Source organism: Narcine bancroftii, chromosome 12, assembly GCF_036971445.1.
Source record: "Narcine bancroftii isolate sNarBan1 chromosome 12, sNarBan1.hap1, whole genome shotgun sequence".
Classification (NCBI taxonomy): Eukaryota; Metazoa; Chordata; class Chondrichthyes; order Torpediniformes; family Narcinidae; genus Narcine; species Narcine bancroftii.
The window spans coordinates 19,708,961-19,723,192 of NC_091480.1; the positions used below are offsets into that span (position 1 = coordinate 19,708,961).

Sequence of the window (14,232 nt, forward strand, 5' to 3'; positions counted from 1 at the left end):
CTCAGAGAGTGGTGGGAGTGTGGAACAAGCTGCAATCTGACGTGGTAAGTTTTAAGAATAAATTGGATAGATACATGGAAGGAAGAGGTCTGGAGGATTACGGACTGGGTGGAGGTCAGGGGGATTAGCGAAATGATGCTTCGGCCCAGACTAGAAGGGCCAAGTGGCCTGTTTTCGATGCTGTAGTGTTCTATGGTTCTATTTCACCTTTGATATTTCTAAGTATTTTACCAACTTTCTGGTTACTGACTCTCTGCCAATGGAATAATTTTTCTTTAAACACTCCATCATTTTGCATTTATTCCGATTGCTCTCAGTGATGTTTGAGGACCCTCTCACTCCCTCTTCTCATTGCTTTGTGGGTGTGAGCCATCTCTGTCCTCCGTCCATCGTTCACGCAGGCTTTCCACATCACTCAAAGACAGAGGAAGGTGAAGTGCACCTGTTGGTGTGCCCTATGTCGGCGATGGAACATGCAGCTGGGCTTCGTGTTTTAGCTTTCTACCTCAACACTTCACAACGCTTTTAGCCCTTCTTTGTGAATTGAAAGTCTCGGTAGGTGCTAGCTATCAGAACCAAAAAAATCAGCTGTCTGAGCTTCCAGTGAACTTGTCAGAGCTGTCAACAAAGACTCTACGAGTCTAGGCTTTACTGCAGAGGGTCCCCAAACATCACCTGATCACTCACTCTTGCGGTTGAGTGCAGAAATTTAGCTTCTTGCTGAGCAAGCCTCCACTAGCTGGAGCTGGCTTCCTCCAAGCTCCAGGAAAAGAGTGATTAGCCCTTCAGTGTCTTCGTGGTACCATAAAAATCTGTGCCCACTGGATAAAGCCAGAGTTCTATCAGCTGGATTCCTTACCTCACTCTTGCCTATGCTTCCTTCACCAGGGTTGAGTGCAGACCTCGCTCCTTCATCTGCTCATGCAGACATAGTGCCAGCTTCAGTTGGTGCTTGCCATGATCGAATCAGCAGGAGACCAAGGCAGGAGCCCTCTATCACAAGCTTCAAAATGCAGTCAGGTTACTTCCTGAGTGTTGAGGGTAAATTGCAAGGGTAAGAGAAACATTAGATACTATTTACAGGTTTGCTTTCTGAAAAAAAAAACTTGGTGATTATGATAGGCGACTTCAAGCTGAGCTTGAAAGTAATTTCAGATTTGCTGATCATGTTGGGAAGTTGGAGAATCATTAAATTAACTTTTATTGAATTTAGCATGTCTAATTGCATAATGATGCTGACACATCGTGTTAGTTCAACAGAGCTTAGCTTTCAGGTTGACTGCACATGTTGCACAGCGAATTTAAGAAAACCAGGGTTTGTCTTGGTCACCAATTTTACAACTGAAGTAGAGCTCATAGACTTTTTTTAATAAGTGCACTCATGCTGCGTCTTTGAGCCTTAAGCGTATACTCACCACAAATGTAACAGAATGCATCGCAGCTGTTGCGACATAGACAAGATATTTCTGCTGTATTGAATCTTACTGAAGACAATAAATACTATTGTTAAGTACATTCATTGAGCTATTGCCTGAAGAGCATGTCCATTGACATGTATTCAATCTATATCAATGTAATGCACAGTATCTGTATATGTGAACTGCTTTTATAGCCTGACTAAGCATGCCCAGGCCGAAGACAGCATTTGCATAGTACATGCACTGTGGGTATGCCCAGGCCTGCTTGGACTGACCTAAACAGCTTGCTTTGTGGGCAATATAAAATATGACAGGAAATCACAAAAATAGGTTATATCTAAAAAACAGTATGTGATAGGAAATTTTTCAGGTGATTTTTCTGATCAGCAGCCCCAAATCCATAAAATAAACTCAAAGGTGTTCAGGAAGAAAATCTTTATTGTCCAGTGTTACCAGCTTATATGAAGAAAATCTAAGATTTATTCAATGTGGAGTAGTGTGGAAGGACTGAGAGATCTTGGGGATGGTGTCCGTAGGTCATACAAAGCTGCTGTACAGGTTGATAGTGCTGTTAAGAAGGAATATGGTGTGTTGACCTTCATTAACTGTGGGATCGAGTTCAAGATACGAGAGGTAACGTTATAGCTATACAAGGCCTTCGTTGGAATATTGTGTTCAGTTCAGGTCACCTCGCTACTGGAAGGATGCTATAAAGAGGGCACAGAAGAGATTTACGAGGATGCTGCCTGATTTGAAGAGGATAGGTTAAGTGAACTTGGTCTTTTCTCCTTGGAGTGAAGGAGGATGAGGAGTGACCTGCTAGAGACATACAAGATAAGAGGCATTGACCACGTGGATGGCCAGAGGCTTTCTCCCAGGGATGAAATGACTAATATGATGGGGCATAGTTTTAAGATGGTTAGGAGTAGGTACAGGGGAATGTAAGAGTTAAGTTTTCCCACACAGAGTGGTGGGTGCATGGAATGCACTGCCAACAACAGCAGGAGGCAGGTGCAATCAGATCTTTTCAGAGAAAAGATCATGGAAAGATCATGGAACTGAGAAAAATAGAGGATTATGCAGGGAAACTCTAGGCCGTTGTTAGAGGAAACTATTATGTCAGTACCACACTGGGGGCCAAAAGGCCTGTACTGTGTCATAGATTTCTATGCTAAATGTTCTATCAGAGATGGGAAGAGGAAAGGGAAACTAATCACATCATGAATGAGAGTTCTTTCTTGCACAAATATAAAAATGACAGGAATCAACCCTGCCAAATTGACTGATATATTTCAACCTAATTTCAATAAATAATTTTCCCCATTGTAAAAATGTTACCTTTGACCTTTTTCATTCTAGTTTATATTTTAAACCAATTAACAGTGGCATAATAGCTGCCCTACATTCAGAATGAGCTTCTGCTTTGCACGAAAGTAGAAGGAAAGAAAGAAGGGGGAGAGAACAAAATGGAGGAGGATAGAGACAGTATTTTACTTGTCAACCATCTATCTGAGCAGTTAGCAGGACATTTTTCCTTGCAGATTTTAGGGATTACATGGACTTAGGAGCTGTTTCATTTCCAATGCATCTGCCAACTGCCTGCTCCATCAGCAAGACCCCGCATCCTGTCACCTGCTGCCAACGACCTGAGGATCTGCAACCCCTTTCAGCTCGAGGCACCCGTTTGCATGCTGGGAAACACAGTGCACATGCCAACATGCTCACACATGTCAGCGCCAGGGACAGAGAGGGCAATCATCAAATGAGCCATTAGTGGGATAAGAGAATCCTTTGGGAGCTTGCAGATGATGCTGTCTGACGACAGTCCTATCCCAGAGTTTAGTGTAACATGCTCCTGCTTTGTCACCTCATCTGTTCACTCAGGCATTGAATTAAAAGGAAATTAAAATCAGCAGAAAAGCTAGAAGGACTGCCATTCGCTGTCACCCATTTTTATACCATCACACAAAGTCAACATGTGGTTTATTGACTGACGCGGGTACTGCAACAAATTCACAGACTGCCTTGCATGTTGTGGCTTTCTCTGACAGCTCCAACATGTGGTTGAAGTCACAGATGCGGGGGCGATGGCCCACCTCCAGTGACACCAAGAACTGACACATTTCTCCTTTCTTTCCCTCGAAAGGTACCGATTTGTGAAGTCCTGACAGGCCGCCTTCGCTGGAGAATACACAACCTCTAAAATACTTAGCCAGGATATCTGCTTCCAAACTGCCAATGGTAAAAATAGCATGCGCTAAATAGTAGAGGGAGAAATTGTGTAGAGAATATCTTCACAACTAGCTTTAAATATGTATTTTACTTAATTCTGTATATGATAATAATTAATTCCTATTTTCTACAAAACAGTAATGGAGTTTTTGATGGGCATGCATAAATGATGGGAAACGGCCTAGCTATCTGACAAATACTGCATATACTCGTGTAATTCTCTAATATTTTGGACGAATTTTTTGGATCAAATTGAGGGGAGGGGTGTTGACTTTTACACAGGTCATATTTTTGACTGCATTACATACCTGCAGCATTCAAGGTGTTGGGAGATCAGATGGCTGGGACCGTGTGGTGAGTCTGTGATCGGATCGGCAGGCAGCTGGGGCAAGTTTCCATGATTGGGTGTTGGGAGCTTCAGTGGGCGAGACTGAGTGGTGAGCCTGCGTTCAGGGCTTCAAGAGCTCGGATGGGCAGGCGGCCGAGGGGAATTTCCATGATAGGATGTTGGGAGCTCAGGAGGGCAGAACTGGCATGTTCAGGGCTCCAGGAGCTCCAGTGGGCAGGTGGCTGAGGCGGGGGTCCACAATCAGGGCATCAGGGGTTCTGGGCCTCAGGAGCTCGAATGGGTGGGCGGATGGAGCCAATGAAGGAGGGGAAGTTGAATATTACATGGGATCGATGATTACTCAAGTAGGTAAAGTAGTTATTTATTAACAGGATCTGGTTTCACAACCAAAGTCAATGTCTTGTGTCCTTTGCTAATTGCTCTGAGCAGAAAATCTTGCTTGGTTATTTCAGGGAACAATTAAATAGCAAAACTGTGGGGAGCTGCATGTTAGCCACGTTAGAAGATTAGCAGATCCCCTTCCATAGTCAAGCAGATGGACTTTTATTTATTCATATTTTGGGCTTTGTGCACCACTGACAAGGAAAGCATTTATTGTCCTTTCCAAATTAAGTCTCAAACCTTTCTCCCTACAATGATGTGAAGGATGGCAATATATTTCTAAGTCAAGATGATGGAGGGGAATCTGCACTTGGTTGTGTCTGTGCTTCTCTGAGGTACTGCTCACGGATTAGAGAAGTGTGACTCGGTGAGTAATTTCAATGCATTTTGTAGGGGCGCTCGTGGTGGAGGAGATGAGCATTTAGGGCACTGAATTGGATGTCAATCAAGCAGATTACTTTTTCCAGGAGGGAGTCAGGGGTTTTGAGAGTTGTTGGAGCTGCACTCGTCCATTAATTTGTCAGGTTGTCAGGAGGTGAATCGTACCCTTGGCCTCAGACCTGCAACCCTGCAGCTTAGTGTTTAAGTCGGTGGTCCAGGTTCTAATACATGGTGAGCTCCAGGATGTCAATTCTTTTAGAAAGGGCTCAGGCCCAAAACATCAGTAACATATCTTTACTTCTTATGGATGCTGCAAAACTGGTTCATATTGTCCAGCACTTCTGTGTGTTTTTATTTCCGGTCAATGGCAGGGGACTCTGTGATGTTAATGCCATTGAATAAAGGGTAGATGATTATTTTTATTGGAGACGGTCATTGCATGGCACTTTTATGGTTAAATCTAACTTGTCACTTATCAGACCATTAAATTTATAGTCATCCAATAGATGTCAGAATGTCACGATGACTGATACTAGCTTGTGATTAATTGAATTAAATTATTAAATTCCCCAGATGCCAAAGGGGAACTGATATGCCTGGATAATTGTCCAGCATACTGAATTACTCATCTGGTAACATAACAGCTATGCTACTGTACACTCAAAAATGAAGAAGATAATCAGAATATTATAAACATTTTTTAAAAATGTAGGCAGGTCAGAGCTGAGCACATGCACGCGCGTGCGCGCACACACACCCCCACCCACCCACACGTGCACACATACACATGCAGACACGCGAGCATGCACACACACATCCAGCATAGCACACCTCAGTAATTCTTTTATGCAAACTTCATTTTAAAAAAAATTAGACATACAGCACAGTAACAGGACCTTTCTGCCCACATCTGTGCTACCTAATCACAACCAATTGACCTACATCCCCTGGTACATTTTGAATGGTGGGAGAAAACTGGAGCACATGGAGGAAACCCACACAGTCATGGGGAGAATGTGCAAACACCTTACAATCAATGCAGGATTCAAACCCCAGCCCCAATTATTGGCACTGTAATAACACTGCGCTAACCATGGTAAAATAATTACATTCTTAAAATTTAGGATTTTATGGCATATTTTCAGTATCTGACATTGAGAACTTCAAAAACCCACAATAAATAAGCCATGAACAAGAGTCTTTAGTTAAGTTAAAAATCGCAAAAATAACAATTATGTCCTCTCCAAAATCGTGGGACAGTTATTATAGTTGTGGATATTACTTCAAGGAAGCTACGTCTTCCTAAAGATTCTTGATTGTATTTTAATGATGTGACTTGTGGGCGTAGTGAGAAAGAAATCTTTCAGCTTCAATAGACTATGTCTTTGGCCATTAAACAATTGGAAACATTCCACTAGAGACATTTGTACTTGCTGGGTGAAAGAGAAACATGGGTGTTAATTTTAACCAAATGGGCTGGTCAAAAAAAAGAGAAACATCTTGTGAGTCTGGCTGATCTGCTGGGGAAACCAAAACATGGGAGCCCATTTTAACCAAATAATGAGTGGCATCGGGTTGGTAATTAATTGAATTGGCTGCACAATATGCAGGGATTAAATATCTGATTCCATCCAATCTCCATTGCCTTCTTTTACACTCAAACCACGAGCAAAACAAGCTTTGTACCATTCCTGTCATTGCCCTAATTGTGTTGAAACTAGCCCTTTATTTTCCATTTTGAAAATGTTGCCAAGCGGGTCAATGAATGAAATTCTGATTACAAGGAGCAGCAAGCTTGAACTGCAGAAATGTGAGATATTTTCATTGGTACCAAGTCAATTCATTCTGTGCTAGTTTTGTTTCCTTGCTGTTAATATTTCTTTTTTTTATCTACCACAATCCAAAAGCAAGTATATGCATGCAAACAAATGCACTACTGCAAATATCCACATTACAAAGCAAGTCGTTGGACTTTTCATTGTCCTGACACATGTATAAATATACTTTTTTCATTGTTCTACCGAGCTCCAGACATGAATAGACAGGGGAGCAGAGCTTTTGTCAGGTGACAAGTTGTCTTTAAGTTATTTAGAGGTAATTGGTACTCACACATTCTTGATATCTATATCATGGGAGCTATAAAAAGTCACCTTCAGCCACAAAAAGTTGTAGAGGCTCAGCCCAATAAGAAAAAAAAACAGATTCATTAACATATGCACAATCAGGACTAATTAGCACTAAATTTAACAACTGAACCACATAAGATTGGCATCCTGGGGCCAAACATGTCACTTGCGAACGCTGTTAGACCCTACAGGGCTTCAAATTTACATTTGGTGGGCCTTATTAACCTCTAACATTCGCCAATTTTCAGTGCAGTGTACAAATACAGCAAAAATCAAAAACTGCTTAACATTCTTAAAGAAATTACTTATGCACATTAGTATGGGCAGCACTGAGGGTCATGATATTAATGTATTCGCCTGAGGAATGTAACTGAGAACTAAATGGAACAGTAAGTGTGTGCTTGCGGTTGCTTCTGTATAATTACACCCAAGAAATGATAGTTAACCTGTCATTTGAAAACCATAAGGAATAATTATAATATTTCACCAGTTCATTTTCATCCCAAAATTTGCAACACAAATAACAAGTGACATTTTGTATGTGCAGAGCCAAGTGTTGCGTGCATGAATGGAAAAATCACAGGTACCGTGTGTGGAATCTCAGAATGATTCACCCAGAGAGGTCTGTAAATTCCCAGAATAGTGCCCTGCGTTATCTATTAAGAGATATCCCTCTCCAAAACGCTGAGGATGCATTAAGTTGCAAATCACCGAGAACACATTAATACTGTGATCTGAACTAATCCATCCTTTGTGGTACAACCAAATCATCCTGGCACTCAATTGAGACAAATGATTTCTTCCTTAAGCTCTTTGACTTCCACTAAATTACTTCAACTCGACGAGAGAATTCAGCCTCTCTGGAATCCAATGCTTTCCTGTCGTAAGGTCCTCAAGTGGAATCTCACCAGCTTCTAATAGATGTGCAACCTGTTGAGCTATTTCTCGACTCTACAGGGAGAGCATTTCCTCTGACGATCCCTGCACACTCTCGCAATGGACCTTAGAAGTAAAACAGCTACTCTGAAATAACACATACAGATAAGGACACACAACTTCTTTTCAATTGTCAGGAAGGTGCAGCAGCGACCATGCTTCCTGAGAAGACTGAGACAGGCAAGGCTACTGGCCACCATCCTGCAAACTTTCTACGAGCTCTACTCAGAGGGTCCTGGCTGGCTGCACGGTAAGATTGCTGTAGAGCAGTGGTTATCAAACTTTTTCTTTCTATCCACGTACCACATAATTGCTCTGTGATTAATAAGTGTCCCAGAGACTTATTGGTTTTCAACTGTTCCAACCCTTCTTCAAATTCTTCCCTAATAAAGGGGACATCTAACCCCTATCTGGTTCTCTTGGCTCAATCTTGGCAGTTCGATTCCATTCAAAAAATCATGTTTGGTCCTATGGTAATTCTAATTTATATAGTTCTGCACAGAACTGTTTGAAAGTATTGTTAATTACTTTTGGATCATGAGATATCGTGTCTGTTTCCAGCCAAACTGTGTGAATTGTCCTCAAGGTTTCCTCCACCATTAATTGCCCAAGCAAAACTTTTATGTGCTCTCTCTCCTAATTCATAGAATTTTTGCTTCAATCTCATGATATCTGTTTTCAATTTTACATGTTTGTATTGTATTGAAGATTTTTATTTATTAAAGTTTGATATTTGTCATTAAACCCAGATTTTTGCCATTCTTTTCCTAATACCGTAATATCTTTTTCCAAATTATTAATTTCCACCATACATTTTCTTTGACATTCTTAGTGTATGATATTATTTTCCCCCTCAATTAGGCCTTCAAAGTATCTCATATCAGGAAGCTATTATTAGTAGATGGGCAATTAATTTCACAAAATAAGTTTATTTGTTCCCTTTAAACCTGCAAAAGTCCATTCTTTTCAACAGCATATATCGATGCCTGTTTTTCCAGCAGAATTATCATCAATATTAAATGTCATGATCCAATAGTAACCTAGCCAGATATTCCGAATCGACCATTCTGCTTTCCAACTGTGCCGACATTAAAAAAAATCAATTCCAGTGAAAGAATCATGGGGTTTTGAGTAAAAGGAGTAGTCTCTAGCTTGAGGATGCGACCTCCTCCAGGCATCTATTAGATTTAAATTTTTCATATATGCTAATATAACTTTCGATGCTTATTTTCTGCACCAATTCCATCCCCTCTGAGAATCTTTTCTTTCTCCCCCTGGCATCTCCACTCGTATGGTTGCCGGCTATATCAAGGCATATACAATTTTTTTTTTGCACGTAAAATTCTTTTTGTTGCATCGAATGCTTAACCGATGCTGCGCTTAGGTCAGGGAAAAAACTGATCCTATCTCCTTCATTTCTCAATGGTCCATTGTGTTCCCTGCCCATGCATAATATAATTTCTCTGTCCTGATATTTAAGTAGTCATAATAGGACTGGGCGTGGGTGTTGATTTGGCCCTGGTTGGGGACTGGAGGTTTGGTGGGCCTTCTCGATTATAATGGGCTCATCCTTCAGCCCCAGGATCTTTGGGATCCACTTTCCAAAAACATGCACCGATTTTTGACCCTCTGCCCCTTCCTTTAACCTATAATTCTTACGTTCTTCCATCTGCTATGATTTTCTAGTGAGTCCAGCCTTTCCAAGAATTTCTCTCTTTCAACCTTCCAGCCATCCCTGTCATTATTGATCCTCCCCAATCTATCTTCAACAGCCTCCATTTTATCTTCAGCGGCTGCCATGCGGTTGGTCAGTGTGGCGAGCGCAGTTTTTAGCTCGCCCACTCCTTCCATAATTTTTTTCGACCCTCTTGTCTAGGGTCGTGATCCCAGTCGCCAGCTTTTCAATGATGCTCATTACATTATCGATGATTGGGGTCAATTTGCCGGTTGCAGGGCCTGGGCCCTCCACCATTGTGTTGAACCCTTCCCCCATCTCATTGCTCATTTGGCGGTTCCAACGGCATTTGTATTTGCCTGTCGGCCTCACCCGTTCTAAGCAGGCTAATTTTGTTCTTCTTCCCCCTATTTTGTAGCAGTTATTTTCCAGTTTGCAGGCTATTTTTGGCTGATTTTAAGGATTCTGTTGAGGCACTCTTGCGGGTCCTTCTGCTCAGCTCCTCTGCATCATGTGACCCCCCAAGCTCTAACATTGTTAACCAAGCTCTCAATGGGGATGCTATTAAAAGATTTTTGGAAATCCAAATGCACCATATCCAATTTAAATGTGATTTAAAAAGAAATAAAATAAATGTTATGAACAATTATATGGATAATGGCAAACAGGTTCCTTTCCACTCACTTCCATCCATCCCCAATGCAGGTTGAGGCAAAGACCTGGAAAATATGGGGTTTCACTTGGCCCAAAAGAACTTCCATCCTTCTGCTGAACAGTTGCCCACGGTTAGCGTAGCAGTTAGTGCAACTCTATTACAGCGCCAGTGACCCGGATTTGAATCCGATGCTGTCTGTAAGGAGATTTTACATTCTCCACATATTTGAATGGGTTTCCTCCAGGTGCTTTGGTTTCCTCCCACCTTTCAAAAAAAAACACATAGTTAATTGAGGTATTTTGGGCTGCATGGGTTCATGGGCTGGAAGGGCCTGTTACCGTGCTGTAATTAAAATTAATGAAGTCTTGGTGAATTGGATCACTGAATGGTGGGAGCCATCTACCAACACATTAACTGCAAGAGGCTGACACCTGTCTTGCCAGTGATTAAAGGCGGGCATGATCAGTTACACACTCCTCTGATCTGACCATCTTCAGACATGAGACAAAGATCAATCCAGGCAGCTCCTCCAGTAACTGATTTTACTGATTAGTGGGTAAATGACCAAGCCCAAAATGTGGATTTAAGCACTGAATAGGTCTTTTTGGATGCAACACCACATTAAAGCTGGCTCAATGGAAAAAAAAGGTGAATTTACCTTTTTATGGAGAAGGCCTATAAGGTTGATCCAGCGTTGCTTTCAACTCAACAGTGTCGGGAGCCGTCTTCTGGAGCTGAGGGAAGCGGGGTGAGAGGCGCAGTAGTGCCGCCCGTCGCTGTGACAGCAAACATAAGGGAAAGCAGCCTATCCCCAAAGTGGCGACTGAAGAACAGGTAAAAGATCTGTTGAAGCAGCCTTAGGACCCAGGCAGATCTCCGGCGCAACTTAATTAGCTTTATCGTGCTCCTGGGTCGCAGGCTGACGACGTCATCAGCCCGCCACTTCACAGCCGCTTTCAGCGGCATTGCCTTCACAGAGGAGGTGGAGCGACCTCACTCTACCTCTGAGCATGGTCCCCACGAGTTCACCTGCTGAATCCACCCAGAGCTTTTATAAGGGTAAGTGAAGCAATGTAGAAACGAAGAATATCCGCCTTTACGTTCTCTTTTTTTCACCCACTATAAAAAGGCTTAATGTCCTCTTGGAACCATTGAAGAATGAATGTTTGTATTCACCTGTGGCAAGAATTAATCCCTTTCAAATATGTTTTTATTAACTTGAGGAGATGCAAACTCTGGCTGATAAAAAAGAGTGCTAAGACATCAGACCACATATAAATCTCAAAACAAACCATGCCCAGAAATATTCCTGTACTTTGGATCAGAAAACATGATGTTATTATCAACATTCTAATATGTTAGACTGGATAGGATGCTGGTTATCCATTCGCCAGAGCCACTGTTATCCCTAGATTCATGTTCATGACTCCATAAATAATTGGGACTTTTCATAAAGCTGTGCCTTTACATTTTCTCATCATCCAGCCAAATTCAAATTGAAAACTAACTAATGTTTCTGGTTTAATTTACTTCTTCAAACCTAGACAAGAGCTTAAAAAAAACCCTGAAAATTTATCTCCAGAGACTTTGGTATAAAATCTACGCTGCCCTTGGCGTGCAGTACTTGACAGAGTGCTGAATAAACAGAAGTGCCATCTTTTGGCTGAGATGCTGAGCTGATGTCCCGTCTGCTGTCCTGGGAGATGCAAGAGATCTCATGGCACTCATCGAGAAGGAGCAGGGGAGTTTTTCTCCAGTCTGGGAACATATTTATTGCTTCAACACTTCCAAAAACAAATTAACTGATCATTTATCTCATGATTGCTTGTGAGACCTCACTGTGCACCAATTGTCTGTTGCACTTACCTCAAAATAAACAATAGCAGCTTATTTCAAAAGTAGTTCATTGGCTGTGAGACATTTAGAGATATCCTGTACACACGTGGTATTCTGCAGAAAGAGAAGTTTCTTTTCTCCTTTCTCATACACCTCTCTACTAACAAACCCTTCCTTAACATACGAAAAGATAAACACAGACATACAGATGCTTCAAGGTGACCACACTTGGCATTGACAGTTCCTGGACCCGATCAAACAGCGTGTCACTCATTACTCAAAGCACCTCATCTTTTCAGCAAGGAACCAGTTGAGTGGAACTTGTTCTTTTTGTAGCATAATCCACAACATTATTATTGTGACCTGGAAGTCAGGCCCTGGACCCTGGAGCCCTTGTAACTGTATAAATCACTGAAGATTCCAGGCCCAATCAGGACAAAGCTCAGGAGTAACTGGTTGCTTTCCTTCATCTTTACATAGGGCAACTGAATGGATGCTTGGTGTCCTTATTTTGGTATTTTCTCTTTTATTAGAGGTTGCATTCTCCTGTAATAAATTCAAGGAGAGAAAGCCTGTCGTAATGATATACAGAGACAGCATGCAGCCCAAACGCATTATAATGATAAATAATTTTTGTGTGTGATCTCCCTGATCACACTCAGCACTTGGCACTCTTCTAGGATGCTTACGCAGTCTTCTACTCCTCCACATCCATGATTGTACATCTAAATACTCTTCTAGCTCTTTCTTTCAAGTTTCCAGGTGACATCACCGTCGTAGGCTGAATATCAAATAATGGTGTGATAGTATACAGGAAGGGGATTGAGAATGCAGTGGCATGGTGCCAATATAACCTATCTCTCAACATCAGTAAGACAAAGGAGCTAATCATGGACTTTTGGGTGGCAGGAAGAAATCATAGCCCTACCAGTGGAGTAGGAGTAAACATTTCCAGACCTGACCTAGAACAACCATCCTGACATGACAGGTCAAAGAAATGCACTAATGCCTCGAGTTTCTTGGAAGGCTAAGGGGATTTGTCATGTCCCCAACATCCGTCAGCAACTTCTACTGATGTAGCATCAAAAGCCTTCTTGGCTGCTCCTTCATGCTACTGGCCCCAGGTGGCAGTCAAAATATGGCCAGTCCACTGCCACTCCGATCATTGTAGCCATTTACCCGATGGTACTTTCTACCCTGGGCATTTAAGCTTGTTAATCACCTGGGACTTGTCACGATTAAACCCCCTTTTTCTCATTTTTAATGCGACCCGATCTAATATCAGTCCATCCCTCACCGTGCCCGTTATGTGGTGGGTCATTTCATTCTCTGTACAGATGGCGAGGAGCTCACGGATCTCAGAATCACTCCAAATGGCAGACATTATGGTCATTGGATGCTGTGAACTGAATGTTGGCTGGTTGATGCTGATAACGGACTGACTGAAGGTTTCCAATGTTCAAATCTCACACGGAAACGTTGCACACATTACGCTTCATCAAACGTCATCACAACATCATATTAATTAGCCGAGTTGATCCTGGAATGGCTGAAGTGTAGTTCACATTGCGGGTATTCCGGAAATTTTACTAGGTCCCTTTGCGGTAAAAAGAAGGGAGACTGGAATGACACCACCATTCCATTTCCACGCTTTTTACACAGCGCATGTTCTGGAAAAAATAGGAGAAAATGACCTGGAACTAAGTGGCTGTGGAAAAAGCATATTTGAAGATTATCATCCAGAATTTAACTGTAAATCAACGCTAGTTCTTTCAGAGTAGGTGTTTACTTCAATTTAGTTGGTGCTCCGAAAGACTGGGATTTCTTTTACAGTGATCGTCAGAGAGTGGCCCAACATGGAAAAAAGCCCTTCAGCCCATCTGGTACATGCCCATGGAAACAGCACCTTCAGCCTTTTTGGTCCATGTCAACTGAGTTGTCTCTCTGAGCTAATCCCATTTGCATGCAATGTACCAAATCCTTTTGAACTAAAGTTGTCCATATATCTATCCAAAACATGTTTAAGCTATTAATATATTACTCACCTCTACAGTTCTGTCTAGCGTTTGCCCCAGGTACACACCATTATCTGCATGAAAGAGTTTCACATCAGGTTCATTTCTTAACTTAAACCTATGCCTAAGTTTTAGACTTCCCTACCTTATGGAAAACACTATCACTATTCACCTTATTTGTACTCCTCATGATTTTATGTACAGTACATCTATAAAGTCACCCTTTGA

The 14,232-nt window shown here is 41.9% G+C and overlaps 1 long non-coding RNA gene across 1 annotated transcript in view; it reads right to left on the reverse strand.

Annotated features, from left to right (window-relative positions):
* Positions 1–873: 873 nt before the first annotated feature.
* LOC138746466 (uncharacterized) overlaps positions 874–14,232 on the reverse strand; it is a 206,144-nt gene continuing 192,785 nt past the window's right edge. The window contains exons 9-10 of the long non-coding RNA XR_011346975.1: positions 14,035–14,078; positions 874–1,028 (exon numbers count right to left, since the gene is read on the reverse strand). This is a non-coding gene — a long non-coding RNA (uncharacterized lncRNA). The remainder of the gene's footprint in view (positions 1,029–14,034; positions 14,079–14,232) is intronic.